This window comes from Coturnix japonica, chromosome 1 (genome assembly GCF_054131305.1).
Source record: "Coturnix japonica strain WE chromosome 1, WE-NBRP24, whole genome shotgun sequence".
NCBI lineage: Eukaryota > Metazoa > Chordata > Aves > Galliformes > Phasianidae > Coturnix > Coturnix japonica.
The window spans coordinates 90,417,093-90,438,127 of NC_140663.1; the positions used below are offsets into that span (position 1 = coordinate 90,417,093).

At 36.6% G+C, this 21,035-nt stretch overlaps 1 protein-coding gene and 1 long non-coding RNA gene across 2 annotated transcripts in view; one reads left to right on the forward strand and one right to left on the reverse strand.

Moving 5' to 3' along the window:
• LOC107322457 (uncharacterized) overlaps window positions 1–21,035 on the forward strand; it is a 416,365-nt gene that overhangs the window by 26,408 nt on the left and 368,922 nt on the right. The window lies entirely within an intron of this gene.
• LOC146762578 (uncharacterized) lies at window positions 18,698–20,304 on the reverse strand. The gene is made up of 2 exons (XR_014938997.1): window positions 20,049–20,304; window positions 18,698–19,149 (listed from the first exon to the last, which is right to left on the reverse strand). It is a non-coding gene; the product is annotated as an uncharacterized LOC146762578 (long non-coding RNA).

A 21,035-nucleotide genomic window follows, 5' to 3' on the forward strand; every position in this document is an offset into this window, starting at 1 on the left:
CAAAAGTTGCAAAAACATTCATCTGAGGGACTTTAACTTGAATCTTGTCTCAGAAAGGCATAGTTAAAATACCTTTATTATACCTTTATCTGCTCAGAGATCATGTTGGCAGTCTCAACACAAATCCATGAGTACAGGTGATTTGGTAGCAAAGACTTGTAAAACCATTGAATTCTGCCTAGTAAATAATTGCTAGGATGTTAGTGTTGTTTTTTTTTGGTTTTTTTTTTCCCCCAAATTTTCCATTTGTAGTGGAAATACTGACTCATGGCCTGAAACAGTGACTGAACACTTGGTAGGAAGGCAGGGCCAACCCAGGGCAGTTCACGTGCAAGCAATGCAGCTGAATGACTGGAAGGGGTAGAACCAGGATCCATCCCTTCCCAGACCTTATTTTAAGGGTTCACATGGAGGTAAGGGTATTTCCTCTGAAGATCACTGACTACCTGAGCACCTTACAGGCCTTCCAAAGGTAAGAAACTTCTTTCCCTTGTTTTTGTGCCCTCTGTTGTGCCTGAGCAGATCCTCAGTCACTACGGCCTAGGATCTTGCTGCTTTGTTGTCTTCTCGTGTCTTCTATCGCATTACACCATTAGAAGCTGAAAAGAGTTAAGCTAGTGTAGTGTGGCCTCTGTAAACATCCATTTTTGATGTGTATATCAAAATTATTTTGTTGTTGTGCTTTATTCTTATACCAAGAATTTATTTACCTACAGTAAATTAATAGGTAGGTGGAAAACTTTTGCATTTATTTACATTTTTTCTCTGTTATTAACTATGCAAAATTTCTACTAATGAAAATTCTTCCCCATTGTGAATAATTAATACATTAAGTACACTTCAAATTCCTCTAGTAATGATACAATGACAATTGCTTAGCTGATTTAAATGACACAGATGTAGTGCTAATTATATACTTTAAATTGGCAGCAAACACAATTAATTTGTTGATTATCTAAAACAAAAGTAAACTTTTTTATTATAGTAATTTACTCTAATTTCTCACACAGCCGTTTTCTTTATATAATATTTACGCATTTGACAAACCTACAAAGAGATATATAATTAGACCTGTTTATCCATCATTGCCTCCCTTTTATCCAGAGGTCTTATGTGAGCAGCTTATGAAGACATTATCAGGTTAAACACATCATAATGGTTGCGTCTTTCAAATCAACAGATGCATTTTTATTTTTATTATTTTTATTTTTTGGGTAGTAATTTCTGTGGATTATTAAAAGTGAGTGATTTTAATTTTGCTTACTTTTTTTGTTTGTTTTGAAGCTACTTTACTGGGCTGTTGTTTGTCTGGTAGTTTGATTGGCTGTAGGTAACTAAATCTGTTCGTGTTTAGATCGCAAATAGTTTTGGAAAAATAGGAAAACAAATAAAACTCATTCGCTGACGTGTTTTTTTAACACACTCCCCACCCCCTAAAACGAACAAACAACAACAGAGAAAACAATAATGCACAAAACAAAAACAAGAACAACCTCTTCTCCAACTGCACTCTGGGAAGTTTAGAGCTATTTGTCTATGGATTTGGAAAATCAGAGTGAGGACATTTATAACCCTTTGTTTTCATTTGAGCATTAAAAATCTGCAAGTGTCCATATCATGCCCTTTTAATAAGTCACTAGTTTACCTATTTGCTTACCAACTTTAGGGAACTTTATACTGGTATCATTGAAATTTGTTAGGTGCATGGCCTCAATTCTATGGTCTTTGAAGTCTCTCTTAAAATAGAATGGACAAAAAAAGTAAATTCTAATTACTGGCTCTGCTGTAGTTCTTTAAATTGACCGGAGCATCAGGCATTTAAATAATTTCCAAATGAACTGAAAGGATTTATTTTTATGTTCACTTTCAGTTGGTGTAGATGTTGTAGCTACTGCTAGCTAGCAATACAAATTCTGTCTGAACATGTGATATCCCCTGACCTGTGCTTTTCTTGTGCACGTTATCTCTCATACTAATTTAAAAAAAACAAACAACAAAAAAACATGTTTTTATTTTCCTGTGAATGGTTTCAAGTCAGAATTTTGTCTTATCCCTGATGGGTGAAATAAAGCTATGCAATCTGCATTTAAAAATGAAAAATCTTACTACACATACTTTTTTTCCAGACTCTTACATTATTAATTCCTGGGAAATAATAATTATCTGAGTGGAGAACTGCTAAAGAGTATCCAGAATTTAGTAACTTTGGTAACTTTGGGTACCAGTGCAAAGAGTACTTACCAGCAAAGACAAATCTGGAAGAGATTCACCTCCACTTCCTCTCTGTGCTTCTATCTGCCGCTGTCATCTCGAACTTCAAAAATGTTCAAAAACATCAGAAATGCAATGCCCAAACCTCTATTAGATTTCTGGGGATTAACTGCCTGTTCACTGAGGAAATGTATTTTATTTCTGCTTTATACAGTATAGCAGAAACATTGCAGAAACGTTTGTTTTCTTTTAAATTTTCTATTTGTTCATCTCTTCCTTTGTTCTTCAGGAGGACAAACAGGCAGTGGTAACTGTGTAGATATAGGTGTGCAGTTGTTTAGGAAAGATGAGGATTCCTTCCTTTAAAAAGTAGAAAAATAGTGATTTTACCATGTAATCTCATTTCACTGTATTGTACCTTTAAAAAGAAATATGCAGTTGCTCTTGAACTATTAAACTGTATGTGTCACCAATTTATCCTGTTACCAAAAGGATCTCATGTGTCGCTTGGCAGAATGACAGACTTTTTTTTCCAAGGCCATTGTATAAATGTGTTTTGTTAGCTGTTTTTGTTTTATAAATAACGTACTAAGGGATTTCTGAAGATCAAGATTTTTGATGCAGTATTTTTCTTTGCTGTTCTTTGATGTTGACTTTCCCCCACTCCCATCACAGTAACACATGCGGTATTTTGTTCCCAAAAGTTACCAATTCTATGTCAGGAAAAAAGCGTTTATTTTTCGTGTCAGAGTTTTTGCAAACAGGTTGACTCCATTCCAACAGATTCCTGAAACTGTTCTAAAACCTTTTTCCTGTGAAAACTAGTTTTGTGAAAACTATCTGCATTTGAAAATTGGCAGAGATGTCAGTGCTATCCTTCTCCTTATATTTAACTACCTGAACTTGCAAAGCTAACACTCTTATAGGTTCTCTTTGCTTCCTTGGCCCCTTTCTGCTAATTTCCCCTTTTAGCAAAAGTATCATCATAGTGCTCTCTCTCGCTCTTTTTCTTTTTTGCCCCTGCACAGTTGGAGTGACAAACTTCTCCAGTAATATTTAGTCTAAATCCCTCTTATTGAAACATAATTGAATACGTTCTTACCTTAATTGTTGGATTATTGAATACAATCTTAGCATATCTTTTGGTAGTTATGGAGAGAAATTATTCATTGTCTGCTTTATAACAAGTTCTACATATTAGAAATCTAGTCTTTAGCTTGTCGTCCTGCTTAATCTTATCTTATTTTACAAAGCAAATGCAGTTCCCTTAACCTTTCTTCCCACATCATGTTGTGAAATGTCTTGTCAGTCTTAAGGTTTCCCTCAGGGTCCTCTGCAATTTGTCTGCCTTTCTGAATTAAAAAATGACCCAACTGGACAGAATATTCCAGCTGGGTCTCCTCATTGCCAGGAGAGTAGAAATGTTACCTCCCAGGTCTTTTGCACGATGCTTTTAAAAACACTTCTCTGACTGACATTTACCAGTTTTGTAACAGCATTACATTTTTGGCTTCTCTTCACTTTTAGCTATTACAACACATCAGCTCTGCTTCAACTATGACTGCTTAGCCAGGTAGTTTCCCATTTTAGATTGTGTTTTAAGAGTAAAATATTTTGAACTTTTTCTTCACTGAACAGAATCCTATATCCTTGTTATTGCAGCACTACACCTATTCCCGAAATAAATATTAAATGTAATCTTGTTACTCAAGGATACCTGCAGCCTTTCTCAGCCATAAACAGACATAAATGCAACAACATATTTGCTATCCAAGTTATTAATGAAAATATTTTAATCTTATCCCTTTGTTTTTACAAAGGCCTTGCACAATATTACTTCCCATTTTGACATCAAACCTGTTTTTTGGGAACAGCTATTCAAATACAGAGGGATAATATAGCTTAAGTAAATGTATGTAATACTTAATGCTATGTTACTTAACAAGAATTGCCCTCTTCCCTGCTGCTCAGGTACCTGTCTTCTGTCCAGTAGGTGAGCTGCCAGCCTCAAAAAAGGATGTCTCCTGCTCAGGCTGTAGCTAAGCATGCTTAGCTGGGATGAGTTTCTATAGTGCAGGATTTCATCAAGTAGGTAGCCTACATCTGACATGAGAGGGAGACCAGGAAACAAGCATGTAACGGTGCCTCACAGACTTAACAGAGCAAGCCACTGTATACATGCAGTAGAGACCATATTCTTCATTCTATATTTGCAGTGCGGCTGCTTTCTTTGGTTCCATGTGTTGCAAAAAAATTCTACCTAATGTTCAGTTGAGTAGTGGTAAGTGGCTCTATGTCCAAGTGAAGGCTGGTAACAAGTGGAGCCCACCAAGAGTTTGTCTTGGGTTTGATAATCATGAAAATTCTGATCAGTGACACAGATGATAGGATTGAGTGCAAGTTTGCTGATGACAAGCTGAGAGGTGCAGCTGATACAGGAGAAGAAAGAAATGCCATCCAGAGGGGCTCTGATAAATTTGAAAGGTAGGCCCATGTGAACTTAATGAGGTTCAGTAAAGCAAAGTGCAAGGTTTTGTACTTGGGCCAAGGATATCCTAGATGTGTTTACAAACTGGGAGAAGAGCACCTTGAGAGTAGCCCTGCTGAGAAGGACTTAGGCACAAAGATTATCCAAGGATAAGAGTACCTCTTCTGTTGAAGACAGGCTGAAGGAACTGGTCTTGTTCAGCCTGGAAAAGAGATGGCTGCAGGGAGACCTCATTGCGGCCTTCTAATATTTAATTGGAGTTTATAAACATGAGGGAAATCAACTTTTTGCAAGGGTAGGTAGTGTTATGGCAAGGGGGGATGGTTTTAAATGAAAGGTGAGAAGAGGGGTGGGGTGCTGGAACAGGTTGCCCAGAGAGGTAGAGGATGCTTCATCCCTGGAGTGCTCAAGGGCGGGTTGGATTGGGCCATGGGTAATCTGATCTAATACTTGATATAGTAGCTGGTAACCCTTCCTGTGGCAGGAGGGTTGGAACTTCGTGATCCTTAATGTCCCTTCCAACCCCAGCCATTCTATGATCTTTATGATTCCTTGGGTCTCTAAGGAAAGTCTCTGAGGCATGGCAGTGCTTTTGTTTCTTGGACTCTGATTTGAACTCAAGACTGACTAAAAAATGTACTAGTTTTGCAGCAACAAATGTGTGCTGTGGTTGTTCTGCGCATGTGAAAATGCGAACTGTTGTCCTCTGTTGTGGACGATATGAGTATGCCATGCGTGAATTGCTAACTGCATGAACTTCTCAGACAGACTTGTTATGGGATGGAGACAGTCCACCCTGCCTATTACTAATAGTTTTATTGTTGTATTTGTACACTGGATGAGCAGCAGTGAATTTTAGAAATAAGTTATGTAGTCTAGAATGAAGTTGGGTTTAGAGGTGTTTTTTTTTTGTTTCTGTTTTTTTTGTTTGTTTTGTTTTTTGGTCTAGTTATATAGTCTGCATATGTAGTCTTCTATATAAGAGTCTCTGAAACTTAAATCAGGGCCAGAGCCAAGTGTGGGATGTAAAATAATGGGCAGTTAGGGGGAAAATCTTTCCACAAAATTACTGTGGTCTGAAATGCTGTGCATTGTGCCATACTGACTCAGCAGAGATGCAGAAACGAAGTTGGTAAAGCAGGCATTCTCCAGCACTCTTGCTCAGTGGACACAGCTTTATAAAGACATATGATTTTGTCAGTCAGAATGACTTCCTGCTATTGATTTAATGTTCATAGTATTTAGTTTAGTTTAGTTTTAGGACATTTTTTTTTAGACATTAATGGTAAATCGGAATATTAAATTATGACCTAATTATATTCTGCAAACACTTGCAGCTGTCCTAATATCTTCAAATTTATGATATTAGTCTCAAACCACTCAATCAAAAATGTTTGACCTGATGAGAATTTATACGTTTTCTTAAATGAATGATGGTTTATTAAAGAATATGTGCTCAGTACATCTGAAAAATAATCAGAATTATCTAAGCATAGGAAACTTATATTTCTGGCTCAGCTGTCATCATTTGACATCTGGGTTTGCAACCTGATATATTTTATAGCTTAGCTGACTAACTGATTTAACAACATGATGTTTTCAAATTGCCAGCTGAAAAACTAATTTTGGCGGAAAGAGTGGCCAGATGTGTTCCTCACTGTCCTAAGTCTGAACTAGGTTAGTAAGGACTACAAATATCTTCATAAATACTTCATGATGTGTACATTTGGGGCTTGATGTAAAGTATTGGAAGAGAGCTTGTTCAGCTTCATCATGATTTATACTGAACAGGGTAAATAATAATAATAAAATCCTTACTTTAAATAAGTAGCTGTTTTTCTCTTATTTCTGTAATATCTGCTCTTATGACTGACCAAGACTTGGTAATATTGGCATTCCTCTCATCTTCATATAGAGGCTGGAGCTGAATCAATGGCCACATAACTGACAGTTGCTTTTGTCTTCATCAAGGAAAAGACTTTTATTATGGGTGATAATCCTACACATGTGGCTTTAACTTTAGGAGGAGGTGAAGTACAGAGGTAGTATTGTTCAAAGAAAAACGGACTGTTATGCACTTGTTGCTTTTTATATGCTGTTCTGATCAGTATTGTCTGTCCCAAATTTAAAGGTTAACTTACAACTGTAGATAGACATGTCCATATTCTTGATCCAAGATCCTCTTTAATGAAGCTCATTTATCTTTGAACTTTGACAGATTATTATACAAATTTATTAAACATCTGCTGTTTTACTTTATCTCAAAAGATGTTCACTGGCAATTTATGGAAAAGAGTGCAATATGGAAATCAAACTAATCAATGTTTATTTGTGTCTCATGTCTACAGGACAGAAAAATCATAGCTTGGCTTTTGAGTTTGAGTATTGAAGGGAAAAAAATTACCACAAAGCAACACATGCACATGCACGTGCACATGCACTTTCAGAAATGCAAGCCAAAATGTCACCACCAACAAAAGCACAGAAATCCATCTTGCTATTCTAAATGTTGAACTGGGAAACTCCAAATAAAAATCTATTTCATTTTCATTTTCTTATTTTATTTTTTCAAATCTGTCTTGCTCATGCTGGTTTGGGCTTTTTGTATGGAAATTTAAGGGGGTTTTAAAATTATTGTTGCTAGAAAAAAATTATGTGGTAATGTGAAGATAGAGATCCTCATCTATGATTTTACTATAGCAAACCTCAGCCTTGCTTGCTCCAGTCACAGTTAATCAGCAAAGTTTTATGAGTACATCCTTTTTGAAGTTTTATTTTAGTAAAGTGAACTTAAGGATGTTCTAGATAAGTGGTGTATAGGAAAGTGCTCCGCTCATTTACCAAATCTAGTCCTTGATTTCTAATGTGCAGCAGTCTCTGTTCTTATTTATGGCAAAAATGGGATCTGGACCGCAGAATTTGATTTTGTTTCATTCAAGTAATCATTTGGCTGTTCTACGTCTATAATCGGATGGATTAGTATTCCTTGGCTTTGCTCTTCAGATCTGATAGAAACCAAAGTTGTTGTATTAAATAGATTCCTTGCCTGCTCTGTAATTTTTATAGAAGGCCAAAAACATCCACAAACAATTCCCTTTACTTCTCCTTTCCACCGCCTGCATTGGCATGTATTACAGGTGTGACTGAGGCAAAAGTTATCCTTCTTTTATAACCTATTTGATAAACTATGCCACATGTTAAGAGCACCTTCTCTTTTTCCAGTAAAAATTATTGAGAAGAAAAGGGAGATAAAGCATTCTTAGTCATTTTCTTCAGATCAATTTGCATACCATCTATCTTGTGGCACCCTCCATAATTTTTTGAGACTTGGTATGTTTTCATGTTTTACAGATTCAAGCTAGAATCACCTAATAGCAAGGGGCCTCAGACTTACACAGCTGAGTAGGAAACATTTAATTTGTATCTCCATATGTGTAGAATGCCCTGGGCTGAAAAGGACCACAATGACCATATCGTTTCAGCCCCCCTGCTATGTGCAGGGTTGCAAAACACCAGACCAGGCTTCCCAGAGCCACATCCAGCCTGGCCTTGAATGCCTGCAGGGATGGGGCATACACAACCTCCTTGGGCAACCTGTTCCAGTGCGTCACCACCCTCTGAGTGGTATCTTTGGAAGACTATGATTGGGATGTGGTAATCCAGCTACTGAAGTATCTCTTGGAATACAAGATCTATAATGTTTTCTGTTTTAAAGACTGTTTTATTACTCAGACCTGGTTGGTTTATGCTTATGATTTTTCTTAATATTGTGTTACCAAAAGAGGCATATGAACATATGTATATAAAATAATGCTCTTTAATTACAAAATATTTGTTTCATTAAAAGTGAGTATTGTATTTTCATGGATTACCAGTCAACTAAAACAAGCTTATTTAAAAATTATATTTTTTTCCCCCTGTTTTAACTATTCTATTGCACCTTAAAAATAGTCAAACAAAAAAATTGAAACAATGAAAAGAAAGGAAAAAGACTCAAGTATGGCTCTCGGTGTCCCCTGTTTTGCTACAGGAGTTATTCACTTTAAGCCCTAAAGAAGGTACTGGATGGAGGCCTTATGGATGTTTCTGCCATTATACTGCACTGGGAAGAGGGATGGATGAGATGCTGTGACAGTCCGGAAGGTTTTTATCTGAATGTTTAGCTGGTAAATGTGTTTTAAGATGGTTTAGATTAGGTATATGCATATAGGAAGACAAGTCTCCTAAAAACACCTCTGAATTGTACTTTGTTGGAACTGATGTTTCTTCTTAGGTTTATTTTCTGTGGTAGATTCATGCTGTTGCTGGTAGAGATGGAGTTAAAGGGTTGTTGCAGATGTCTCATCTCAAACCTATATTCTGTCAAACAGTAACTGAAATTCCTGTGCTGCTCACTGTGGTTAAAAGAAGTCTAAGAATTCTCTAATTGAGGAAACTAAACCTCATCTTTCCAATGTCAGAGCTCAAACTGTACTAACAGTCACAGTTGTTTCCAAGCTGTGAGCCAAGTAATTGGATGATAGAACTGAAATAACAGATCTAGGTGCGCAATTCCTCTCTTTCTCCCCTCCAAGAATACAAGTTGACCACAAACAATATTTTTTAAACAATGGATAAATATGCTATATATCTTTATCTATTAACTGTTACCTCAAACACAAGCATGTAACCATTAGAAAAAGGAATACGAAACTCCTCTTTTCCATGAATTGCACTGCTGATTAGCAGAGCTCTGTTACAAATATTGATTTAATATATTAAGAAAAGTTTTTCATCAATAATAGTTATGTATTCCAAACCTACTAGAAATACTAGCATTTATGAAGTGTAGATGCTTAAAATATAGAAATGTCATTATCTTTTGCTACTGCTCTATGATCAGAATTGTACCAGAACAGGACCAGAGGAAAAGTAAGTTGGGGACAATCTATACACTATATTTTATGGTATTATCATTTTAAAATATGGCACAGAACTGTAATTAACTCTTAGAGATGGGAAAAATAGAAGTCAACCTTATTTTTTTCTGAAGTTTTCCATTGTTGGGACTTCTCGTGGCAACCATGACTTTTCAAATATGATGGAGATAGATAGGTTTGGCAACCACATCAGCTGGTTCCTTCACAACCGTGGGATGTGTGCTGTCAGATCCCACAGAACTGTATATGTTCAGTTTCATCAAGTGTTTTTGGACTTGCACTTCTCTTTATAGTAAGAGAGATTTTGCCATCCTAACACCCACCTAGAGAAAGAAAAAATGAATAAAAGAAGTAAGAATACCGTATGAATGACAGCGATATAAGTACCAACTAGGGCTGGATTATCCATGCTTAGATTATATGTGTTCGGTTTTCTGTAATTTTTTATTTATTTTATTTTATTTTATTTTATTTTATTTTATTTTATTTTATTTTATTTTATTTTATTTTTCCCCTTAGGCATATGTAGTATTTGCTGAAATTAACTTGTCCATTTGGGACTTATTTTGCATATAAAACAGAACGTGTTCTAAACATGGATGTAATTCATTGATTTATAGAAAAGCAACTCTGCTGATCTTTTTTCCCAATGCAGATTCTGCACTGTAGCTAAAAAGGAGGGCAAACTGTGGGAACAAGTGAGTTTAGAGTCATGGATATAGCTTTTGTGTTAAGACCTGACAAGTAAACAAGTGTGAAGCTCAAACAGTAATTTTCTAGCCTTCCAGTTATTCTGAGCCTTTTAGGCCTCCTAAAACAACAAACCAACTTGAAATTGGTTATGTCAATGTGAATAATATTTGGAGATGAGTTTGGGTTATTTTTTATTTACTTTCTCAATTTATCTTTATTGTTTTAAAACAACAACAGCTCAAACCCTGAGGCATGTGTAACTCTCCACCTGTAAACAAACATGTCTGTCTTTAACTCTGTCTGCAGCCCAACTCATAGATTGATTCTTTTCGTCTCTTTTTATACGCCTTTCCTGATAGTTTGTCTCTTAATAATACAGAAATGTTTTATATTTTTTTCAGGTAAATTTGGCCTGAATTCAGAATTGTGCTGTGGTCTTTAAAGTTATCAATCAGTAGCGATATGTGTAAATTGTGATGCACTGAATTGACAATAAGTCTAGTTTCCGTTGTTTGTTGTTTAATCTTCTCTGTTCCATTAATTGCTCAGGGATTTGATTCCACCCTTTTCCTGTTTGTTCTTTTTGTTGTTGTTGTTGTTTTTAATTGTGCATTGTGCCAACATCTATAGGCCAAGGTCTTGTTGTGCATGAGGCTCTGTAGAAACATCATAGATTGTTACACTCATGGTAGCAGGAGTTGCTTTGTCCATAGACGTAGAGCAAGTTCTGCATTCCCTTTGCCTCAAATTTCAATCTTCTCTCTATGTTCTCATTCCATTCAGCTTTCTTTTGTGCCATCTTCTCCTTTTTAGTTTTAGATCTTCTCTTGCTGGACCCTGCTGAATCTCATGCCCATGAGCTGTATTGGCAAAGTGTCAGTAAGCTGTATTACATTCCCTTTCTTTCTGAGACTTGTTCTCCTGTCTGGGTTCCTCTCTTCCTATCAGATAGAAGCCTTTTTCCCATTCTTGGCTCAGTCCAGTGGATTTGGTTACTAGATGTGTGCAGGAACTTGTGTGGCTTTTAAGACATATTCTTCTTGACTGGTGAAAGGGAGAGAATGGTTGTTCATTTGCTTTTTTATCTCAAGAATGTGCAGTTATCTGGAACAAAACAATCCCTCTGTTTGTGTTAACCTCGCTGGATTGTTGAATTTGCTTCTTTATTAACCTCCTAATACCATGACTGGCAGGTAAAACCATATCCAGACAATCTGGTTCATTCAGTATTTTACTGGAACATTTATTGTACACTGTGGTTGATGAGAGTAGCATGGTGAATAAAGTCAATTACTACTGCAGCACAAAATGGATCTTTTTTTTTGTTTTGTTTTTTTTTTTTTTTTCTCCCCTGGCTTTCACTTAAGGTGAAAATGATTTCTGGCTCCTTATTAGCTAGGCTATGTCAGGAAAAGCCAAGTGTTATACCTTCTCATCTTGTTTCCTGGCTTGCCAGTGTTACAATGAAATCTCTGAGACATTAATGTAACACTTGAAAATGTGCTGCTAGTCAGAGTCCAAAAAATAGTTAAAGAATTACATTCTGTTGGATATCATTGGTTATCAACAGGAGAGTAAAAATTTAACAAAAGCAGTGATGCTCTCCTTGTATCTTGCACTTTGCTTCAGCTGGTTTGAGTTACTTTCATCACTCCTGTGAGTGATTTAATGGCTGAAAGCATTCTGTTGCTTGTGGTATTTGTTAGAAATGTAATCCAAACTGCTGCAGTAGAAGAACACCTGATCAAGTTTTCAGTGACAAGAGTTTTGAAGTCAGCCTTGACTTTTCAGCATGAGAAAATAAATCCCTTGTTGGTGTTCGCAGACAGCAGGGTGCAGCTTTCTGAACATTGTTGGTGCAATGGGATGTGACACTTGAGAGGTCACAGTTTGTGGCCACATGAAGCATACAGAGTTTTGAAGCTGAGCTATGCAAATGTCCACACCAAAAGGCTGTGGAGCGTTTTTCCTGAGAGGTACATAATACAACTGGTGACATGTCATAGATATTATCTGTCAATAATTAAGGGAACAAAGTTTTGCAAGCTCAATATCAATTGGTATATTTGTGCTTGTCATGCTGAGTTGCTCTGTTTTCCTGCAAATGGCAAAAATGCATCTTCTAAATAATCACGTTTAGTCAGCTGTGCTTGCTTTTGAAGTTTAATCTGGTGGCTACTACTAAGTATCGAAAGATATATCCAGTGTTCTTTTACTTCTTTGTGTACTTTTCATGGTACTTTTTTGAGGAACATGGGGAATTTCTGGTACATTGAGTATTGTGTGTTGGAGTGTGTAGGAGAGGAGAAACAGACAAGAAAGAGCTGCAGTGCTTTTGAGAGAAGCAATTACTTCAGCTTTTGGAATTTGAGGAAATAAAATTCTTTTTTGTATATGGAATATCAGATGTGAGAGCAACCATGCCTAAGCACTAGTTCTTATGCATATTCTTCTGTAGCAAATGTTAGGCATGTACACAAAGACAGTAAATAATAATGTGCACTTGGGAATATGCAGTACCCACTGGTGGTTACTTAGTCTGACTTTAATTTTTTTCCTTGGATATGAACAAGTGTGTTTATTGCTGTGTTATCATTCTTTATTTTTTTTTAATTGGAAATATAGCTGGTTAATGATGGAAGAAAATAATTTGCATCACGTAAATAACTAGCAAGATCAGATATATTTATGGAAATTATTATTCTAATTTTTGCTTACTGCCAGAAAAAAAGAAGTGTTCATAACGATGCATAAATCTTGTACTCCTGGATGACTTTAGTATTTCTTATTAGTTGTAAAGTGTCTTCATGGAGGAAAAAAAAAAATAAAAATGCTTGCACCTTTGGAAATAATACACTTGAAAATCGATAGTGGTATTAGTGCTCAGTACTGTTAGTGCAGCTTGTCAATGGCCTTGTGGATGTATTTTTTGGATTAATTCAGGATAGTACAGGGCACAGTTGCAATGTAACTAAAATTGAGTTTTGCCATACCAGTTTGAGGGGACCAAAATCAGAGCTCTGTAGCCTCTGAAAAGCAGGGTTAAAAAAATAAAATAAAATGAAAGTGAAGACCAATGAATATAAACCCTTGATAGTTTTGGTTGTTTCTCTATATCCTAGGGGGTAGGCTACATATCAAACTATGCATTACATTTATGGAAAAAATGCATATGCCTAATTTCTCATCATCTTTATATCACAACAAAATATATATGGAAATATTGCACATCTCTATACAATAAAATGAGTTTCCTTTCACCCTTGCAACTAATTATCTTCTTTTCTTGGAGGATTATGCTGAATAAAATGGGGGGGGTGTGTACTCTCCCCTTCCTTTAAAGGGTTAAAAAGAAAAATGCTGCTGTGTTAACATATGGGAAGATAGCCATTGCTTGTGCTGCATGCTGTGTTAATTTTCTGATGCAATGAAGTTCATCACTTCAGATGAACAGACATCACTGTATTGCTCTGACTTTAAGTTGGGATACTGTGTTTCACCTCTGCAATTTATATTTCTTTCAACACGGATCATCTTCATTTAGTCTTTATTCAAGTGTTCTTTATGTGGTCATATTAGGCCTAGAGATTTCATGTCTGGATGCCTATTTTGTAGCAGAGAGGCTAGTCCAGATGTGTTAGTACTTAGCTGAAATAGTTATATCAGAGGATGTGGATTTGCAGTGCAACAGCATTTGGGGGTAGACAACGTGATGGCATGGTTGTGCTTCTCTTACCATTCACCATTATACTACTTCTCACATCTTTTGAACAGGTTTATGGAGCTATGAAATACCATGTTTCCCCAACACTGTGAAGCAGGTTGGGACGTTGTCTTGCATGGAAGAATGTTTTATTTCACAACAAAAAATCTTGATAGCATCTCAGCACCATGGAGTTTCTGCTATTAACTCTTGTTGGGTTTCTCTTGTTACCTGCCATCCTGAGCATTCCAAGCATAGTGTTAACTGCATCCTTGTTGCCTTATGGATATGTGCTGTTCCTTTCCATTTTTTTTATTTTTATTTTTTTTTCCTACTACTGACAGAATGATTAATGCAAACTATTTCTTGCATGTGTTGAAGAATGCTCCTTTTTTGACTATTTTCTTTCTATAAAACTACATTGCAACGCAAACCACTAAGCTTTTGAGCATAAAAACTCACATATTATTTCACAGTCATATCAAAGGCTTAACTTAAAGCTAAATCATGAAGTGTTAAGAACATAAGTAATTGAAATAGCTCCTGAATTTTGTGAGCTTTTATGATTTTTTTTTTTTTTTGTCCAAGAAGTTAGAAAAACCTAGAAGTTTTCTGTGGCATAAAATGGAACTAAAGTCGACTATGTTAAATTATCTGGTGTTTTTGCTCACTTGAATGTTCTGGGAGGACTGACACTTAAACTGCATACAGCAAATATTTCTATGCTTGCTGTAGAGGGGTGACGTTAAGTGATACCTCAAATAGACTTGAATGCCCAGCGGGCTAAGGTAGCATTGCCATCATATTAGAACCTCTATCCTGCCAGTGCTTCTCTTTCAACCTCTTATTAACCTCCCTGGTCGGAAGCATAGGGATGAAGTCAAATTCAGAGTAGTTATGTCCTTCTAGCAACACTAAGATGTATGTTTTCATAGCATTCCATAGCTAAATCCTTAGACTACTCCCATTGATAGCAATAGGAATCCCACAGCGAAATCCCAGAATGGTGCCTTGAACATGTATTTAAGTTTTTCAGTCCCTTTGGCTATCTACCAAATCTGGTTTCAAGGAGAGAGCTAAGAGGTCTTTATTGAAACAAAACAACCAAGCAAGGGAAGAGTTAACACAGGTATTGTGTCCCAGGTGATCTGATCTATTTGGTTATGGAAGGCCTTGTGGTATGCAAGTCCTTTCCGTTAATATGGGAAGATATAGAGGTGTGGCAATGAAAGCTAACAGTATAGAGAATGTTTCTCCTTTACTGTTCATGATAGAAGAGCCATCTATCTGTTCCTGTATTACACTTCAAATGTTGTTCACTAAAAAGAAGAAGGAATTTTATTAACTGTTAGGAAAGCTAAATTTTCATACCCATTTTTACTTATTTCCAGATGATTCACTTATTTGAACTGTTCCACAAGTTTTTGGAGTTACCATGGTTCTAGGCATTTGCAAAATTCATGACCTGTCATTTTTATGAATATTACTAAATCATTATTCTCGTTAACTTTCTGTGATAATAAGCATCCATGTGTACAATAATATGTAATCAAAAAAATGTTGTTGGTGATGTAAAGTACATTATCACTCATACCAGAGACATTAACTTAAAAGTGATGTGAATACTTAACAAGAACATGGATTTTGATAATTTTGCAAACAAGATTCTTGCCATCTTTCACTTAAGATATAAAATGAGATAGTAACTTCAGTTATAAAAAAACAACCAGACAAAAAAAAACCCAAAAACGCCAAATAACGTAATCTGTTAGAAAAACAAACAGAGACTAACAATCGAACCTGTTAATTTTATATGGAACTTCAGGCTGCATTCTATGGCTTTTGATTTTCTAAGAAAAAAACTTCCTGGAATGGAGAATTAATGTTATGCCAGCTTGATACAGTAGTTGTATGAATGCAAATAGGCTTGGGGATTTAGATTGTGCCTACTTAAATTTTCCTCCCTTGCCTTCTTGCTGGTATTTATTTCTTGAAGGTGAGTTAACATGTTAACATCTTTGATTTTTTTTATTATTATTTTTTTTAATACAAAGCTTATGTTTCTTGTACATTGTATTTTATACAAGCATAATGAAAGTCAATCAAAATTTCAAGTGTTTTAAGTCTGAGTAACACTGAATTGCAATGTTAAATGTTATTTATGTACTTCTCATGTAGTGTAAATTATGCTGATTCGTCTTTTTTTTCTATTATATCTATTACCAGTAGGGGAATTTAGGAGATGAGTGTTTCATTTCCAGTTCTTACCTTTATCAGCTTTGTATCTCTGGGATTAAAGACCAATATTTCAAATTACAGAGGTAACAGCCATACTTTTCAAGAGCATTTTGAAGATAATTGCATTAATACTGGTTTAATGTTCAACAAATACATTAAGATAAATTATTTATACAATTAACATTTTTTCCCCTGTCTCCTACATAAGCTACCAAAGCTTTTCTGGCAAAACAGGAATAGAGTAACATGTAGAGGAACATTTGCACTGTTTTCTCTACTTCAGTGTTTGCTTGAGCTCTTAGCTTTTCTTTAGCATAAAAGCTGTTACGTCAGTCAGAATGAAGAAAGCAGCTTTGTCTCAAAATGACTCACACTGGCCATATTATAGTCCCTCTGCACATCTTATTTCAATCTCCCTTGGCTTTATTTATTCTTAAGACAAGTTACTGATCATCAGAAATAACTAGATTGAAAATTAGTTTTGAAGTATGCCACCACTTGCAAGCTGACTCGGTGTCCTTCAGGCAGGCTTCTGACAACTATAAGTGGCACCAATATGTAGACATATATTTTTGCTCCCAGAGCAGACCATTACTTATCACGGGCAAAGATTTGGGTTTCACAGGCAATCTCTAAGGTGCAGAATCAGTTTATGATAACGTTGCACATCAAGGGCTTTGCAAGTTGACCATGCTTCAATGTGTCAACTGTTGATAATAACTCAGATGATTGGTCAGCCTTTTGCATAATCTGATTGTAGCAACTTCCCTTTTCTATCTAAGTCCTTCAGGAGAGCAAGTAATGCAAGGTTAACACTTGTCATGTGTGTTCCTCCTTACTTTCAGTTAAAATAAATTAAAAAAACAAACCTAACCCCTCTAAAGAGTTGTGGGGATTTGCAGAGAACCCTGAATTTCACAGCACCTTCTGTTTGGGCCATAACCTCTGACAAAGCAGACTCCTTGCTTTGGAACAAGCCTTTACCTTTTCTGTCTGGAGGCCAGGGTGAAAGCAACCGTGTGCCTATTGATCAGGGATTTCCTTCACGTGTGTAGAGAAGCCCACGCACAAGAACTGGCACAGGCGCTGCATATTGAAGCCCAACATCCCTCTTCTGGGAGGGGTGCATTTAGGTCACATGTCTGCTGCATTAAATCCAAGGGACATTGTGGAATAACTTGGTCACTGGATTTTGGCATCACATAGGTGTTTTAAATCAAGGAGCACGCTATGATACAGGCTGTGACAGTGAAAGTCACAGGGAAAGTTGCTACTGTGTTGAGTGCACAGTTTGACTTGGGAATAGTCCAAATCCTTTCACAATTATCAATACATTTCAAACAGCAGCTTACACTGAATGCACATATATTTATACAAGGAAACCTGTAATTTATTAATCCTAGTTATTAACGTAATACATAGTGTTCTTTGATTGATGTTTGGCTCTGCTTCCTGGGAATTATGCAAAGGGAAAAGAGCTAATGTAAATGATACTCAAGTTTTCTCCGTCATGCAGAGGAAGTGATTAGATATCTTCATCTGGATATTCTCCTGACTACATGTCTGTGGCTGAATTGATGAGTCTTTTTTCTTTGCCAGTTAAAGTAGGCATTATAGGAATCGTTCCTTTCCTCAGTAACCTGCCTGTGGGGAGGAGTTCAAAAGGCTGCAGTGCAGTTGCGTTAATTGCCAGTGCCCAGATGGGGTAGAACAACAGCTGATAGTGAAAAACTGTCTTTCCAATATACCTTTTCCTCTATCATTTCCATACTGTTCTCTTCCTGTTCTTCATACCAGCCATGCTCTTGGTAAGGTACTTGGTGCGCCCCATAGTGTTACTCCCCTCTGTATCTTTCAGGCCCAAACTCAGTGCTTTTAGGAGAACCCTGGGGAAGTCAGAGTGAGGTTTGAAGCATTTTTTATAGGAGTGTTTCTTCTCATGACTCCAGCTTTGTAGAGTCAAGGTAGTAGCTGGAATGTATTGTGTAGAGTGTTTGTTTGTTTGCCTGCCCCTGCAAGGAGGAGGAAGCCACCTACTGGACACTAAATACTCTTCTCACATGTTTTGTACATGAGGTGAGGCTGGGGCTGTCCTGTGCTAAACACAGCTGGCTCCAATAGCCCCAGCACAGGGTGCTAAGTGCTAAAATCCTGCTCTGACTGCTAGTTTATGTGATGCAATGCACGTGTTATCTACCAGTGTATGGAGGTTTTCTGTGCTTTGGGTAGACCTTTCCTGTGTAACAAGATGGCAGAGGTACCCATCATTGTCAGTCCTTAGCTGCCAAGCTGCTTTCATCAGAGGCACACAGCCGCCTGCACTGATGCTGCCTCCCTGAGAGATTTTTCCTGTGGCTGTGGGGACTGTCATCCTTTCATCCTGCTCCTGACATCTTGTAGCTAGTATTTAGACATCTTGTGCTTAGAGGACTTTATAACTTTGCATTTTCTTTCAAATACAGTTTTTGTTTTTTATTTTTATTTTTTTTCTGTTTGAGAGGTAACCTGAGGTTACAGAATAGATGACAGATGAGCAGAGTTATAGTTGGGTAGCACAGGCTTCCCTTGTGGTTGCTGGCTACATGTTGTGCTGAACTACTACCAAATAACAGGTTCAATTAGAAGTAGACTCTCTTGTTCAATTCCAGTTCTGGAGTTAGGGTTTAAGAAATTTCAGGTGTGTTCCAGATGCTTATTTTTAATGCAGCAAGCATCGTTGCTGATGATGCCCTGCTTATTCAGTCCTCTTCTCAGCGATGGTACTTCTCAGAGAAGTTGTGGGTGTCTCGTCCCTGGTGATGTGTAATACCAGGTTGGATGAGGCCCTGGGCAGCCTGAGCTCGTGGGGGCAGCTCTGCCCAGGGCAGGAGTTGGGGCTGGATCTTATATATGGTCCCCTGCAAACCAAGACATTGTATGATCATAAATAAGAAGGATAATGAAGCTGAAAATTACCATCCTTGTCTCTGGGTCCAAGGAATTCAAACACTCAGCAGTATCATAGGAATCTCACTTCATTTTGAGATAGAACAGTGTTTAGAGGTAGATCTATCATTTGGTTTGTGGTAGGCTTTGTACTTGTATCAAAAATTGCTAGCAACTGGAAACAAAGAGATTCAATGCATATACAAGAAATAGAAGGAAAAGTGGTAAAACAACAGCAATTAAGTTCAATCAGCTCAGTAACAGCAATAGCTAATGATAACCTGTGAACACACAACAGGTCAGGTACACGTGGTTAATAGCCCATGCAAATTTGCCCAAAGTATCTTGTTCCTAAATAAATGAGAGACAGGTAAATGAAATTAGGGTTATGATGGTGTACTGCAGGGTAAAAATGCCTGCAGCACTGTAGTTATTGCAGAGAAATAGATGCTTTATCGTATGTTTACATGCCTGTACAATCAGTTTAATTAATAATTACTGTCAAAAGTGTATCAATCATTTTTCCTCATTAGGAAGTCTAAGCAGAGCCTGAAAACAGGATGAATTCTGAATAAGAGGTAGATGCAACTGAATAGGAAATAGGGGCAAAAATAACCCTTAGATAAGGTTCTTCAAGGGATAAATGAAGATATGTTTATTAGTAGAACTTTTAAATGACAAAGACTTTGGGCAAGTATATTTTATATATTCTTAAAACTAGTTCATTAAAAAAATTCCTGAATATGATATCTCAGTCATATTCTAAAGGGCAACTTTTACATACGTTATTAAACAAAAAAATCCCCAAAGAATGTATATAATATTACAGGTGAACAAGCCATTATTTTAGGACAAAATAATTCGTTCTTACCTGCTTTTGTTACTCCTATCTTCTAATTTGCAGACTTTATTGGGTTTGTAGTCAGCAAAATTTCCAAGAAGATCTGAATTTTGAAAGGGAGAAAAAACCCTGTTATCTCACTGTTCCCTTGGAGGGTTCTGTGGCTTGTTGCTTTCATGTAACGTACAGTGGTCGAGGTCCTTCAGTAAATTTTATTCTGTGTCTTTGGCAATACTGTTATACTGCAGTAGTTCACAACCGAGCTGGTCAGGTGCTGGGCTGTGAATTTCCAAGTTTCCAGTACTTCTCCAGAGATTAGCACCAGTGATAACTAAACTTCCCTTACTGCAAATTTATTTACCCATAGCTTTTTCAGCCCAAATGCTAGTCTTATGTTGCCACAAATTTAAGCGGTAATACTAGTTGTTAACATTTTACTAAAATTGATAGATTGGGTCAATATTTGCACCAGGTTCTTTACAAAAGCAAAGTGTATTGTATTAAGGTATTTCAGTTAACAGGAACTCGTGTTTAACTGAGCTGTGGGTCTCTGAACTATCTGAAAGTCAGATTACTTGCTCAGGATCTTAAATTTCAGCTGAGATGTAATTTTGTGGCATGAAGTAAGGACCAGAGTTTAAATATGGATGCCAGAGTCTGAGTGTTGTTTGAAACTTCAGATCATAATTCAGAAACTGAAGATGTAGCAAGCATGTGTGCCAAATATCATTGTAACTAATGCTTTTGATGTAACGTAATGTATTCTGAGAATTTATGAGAGTTCGAGGGACTAAGGCTGCTGGCATTATCTGTTATAAAAATACAGAACAAAATGTGATTGTTTTTAAAGAAAACAGCAATTACAATTAAAAAAGGGTGTAGAAAACCTGTCTACAATATGTGATACGTGATGCAGTCCTGGAAGAAGAAACATTATTCTAAGTGTCGATGTACATTTGATGCTTAGTATAAGTAATCTGATTTTATCTTTTTTTTTTTTTTTTTTTCCCTGAAAAT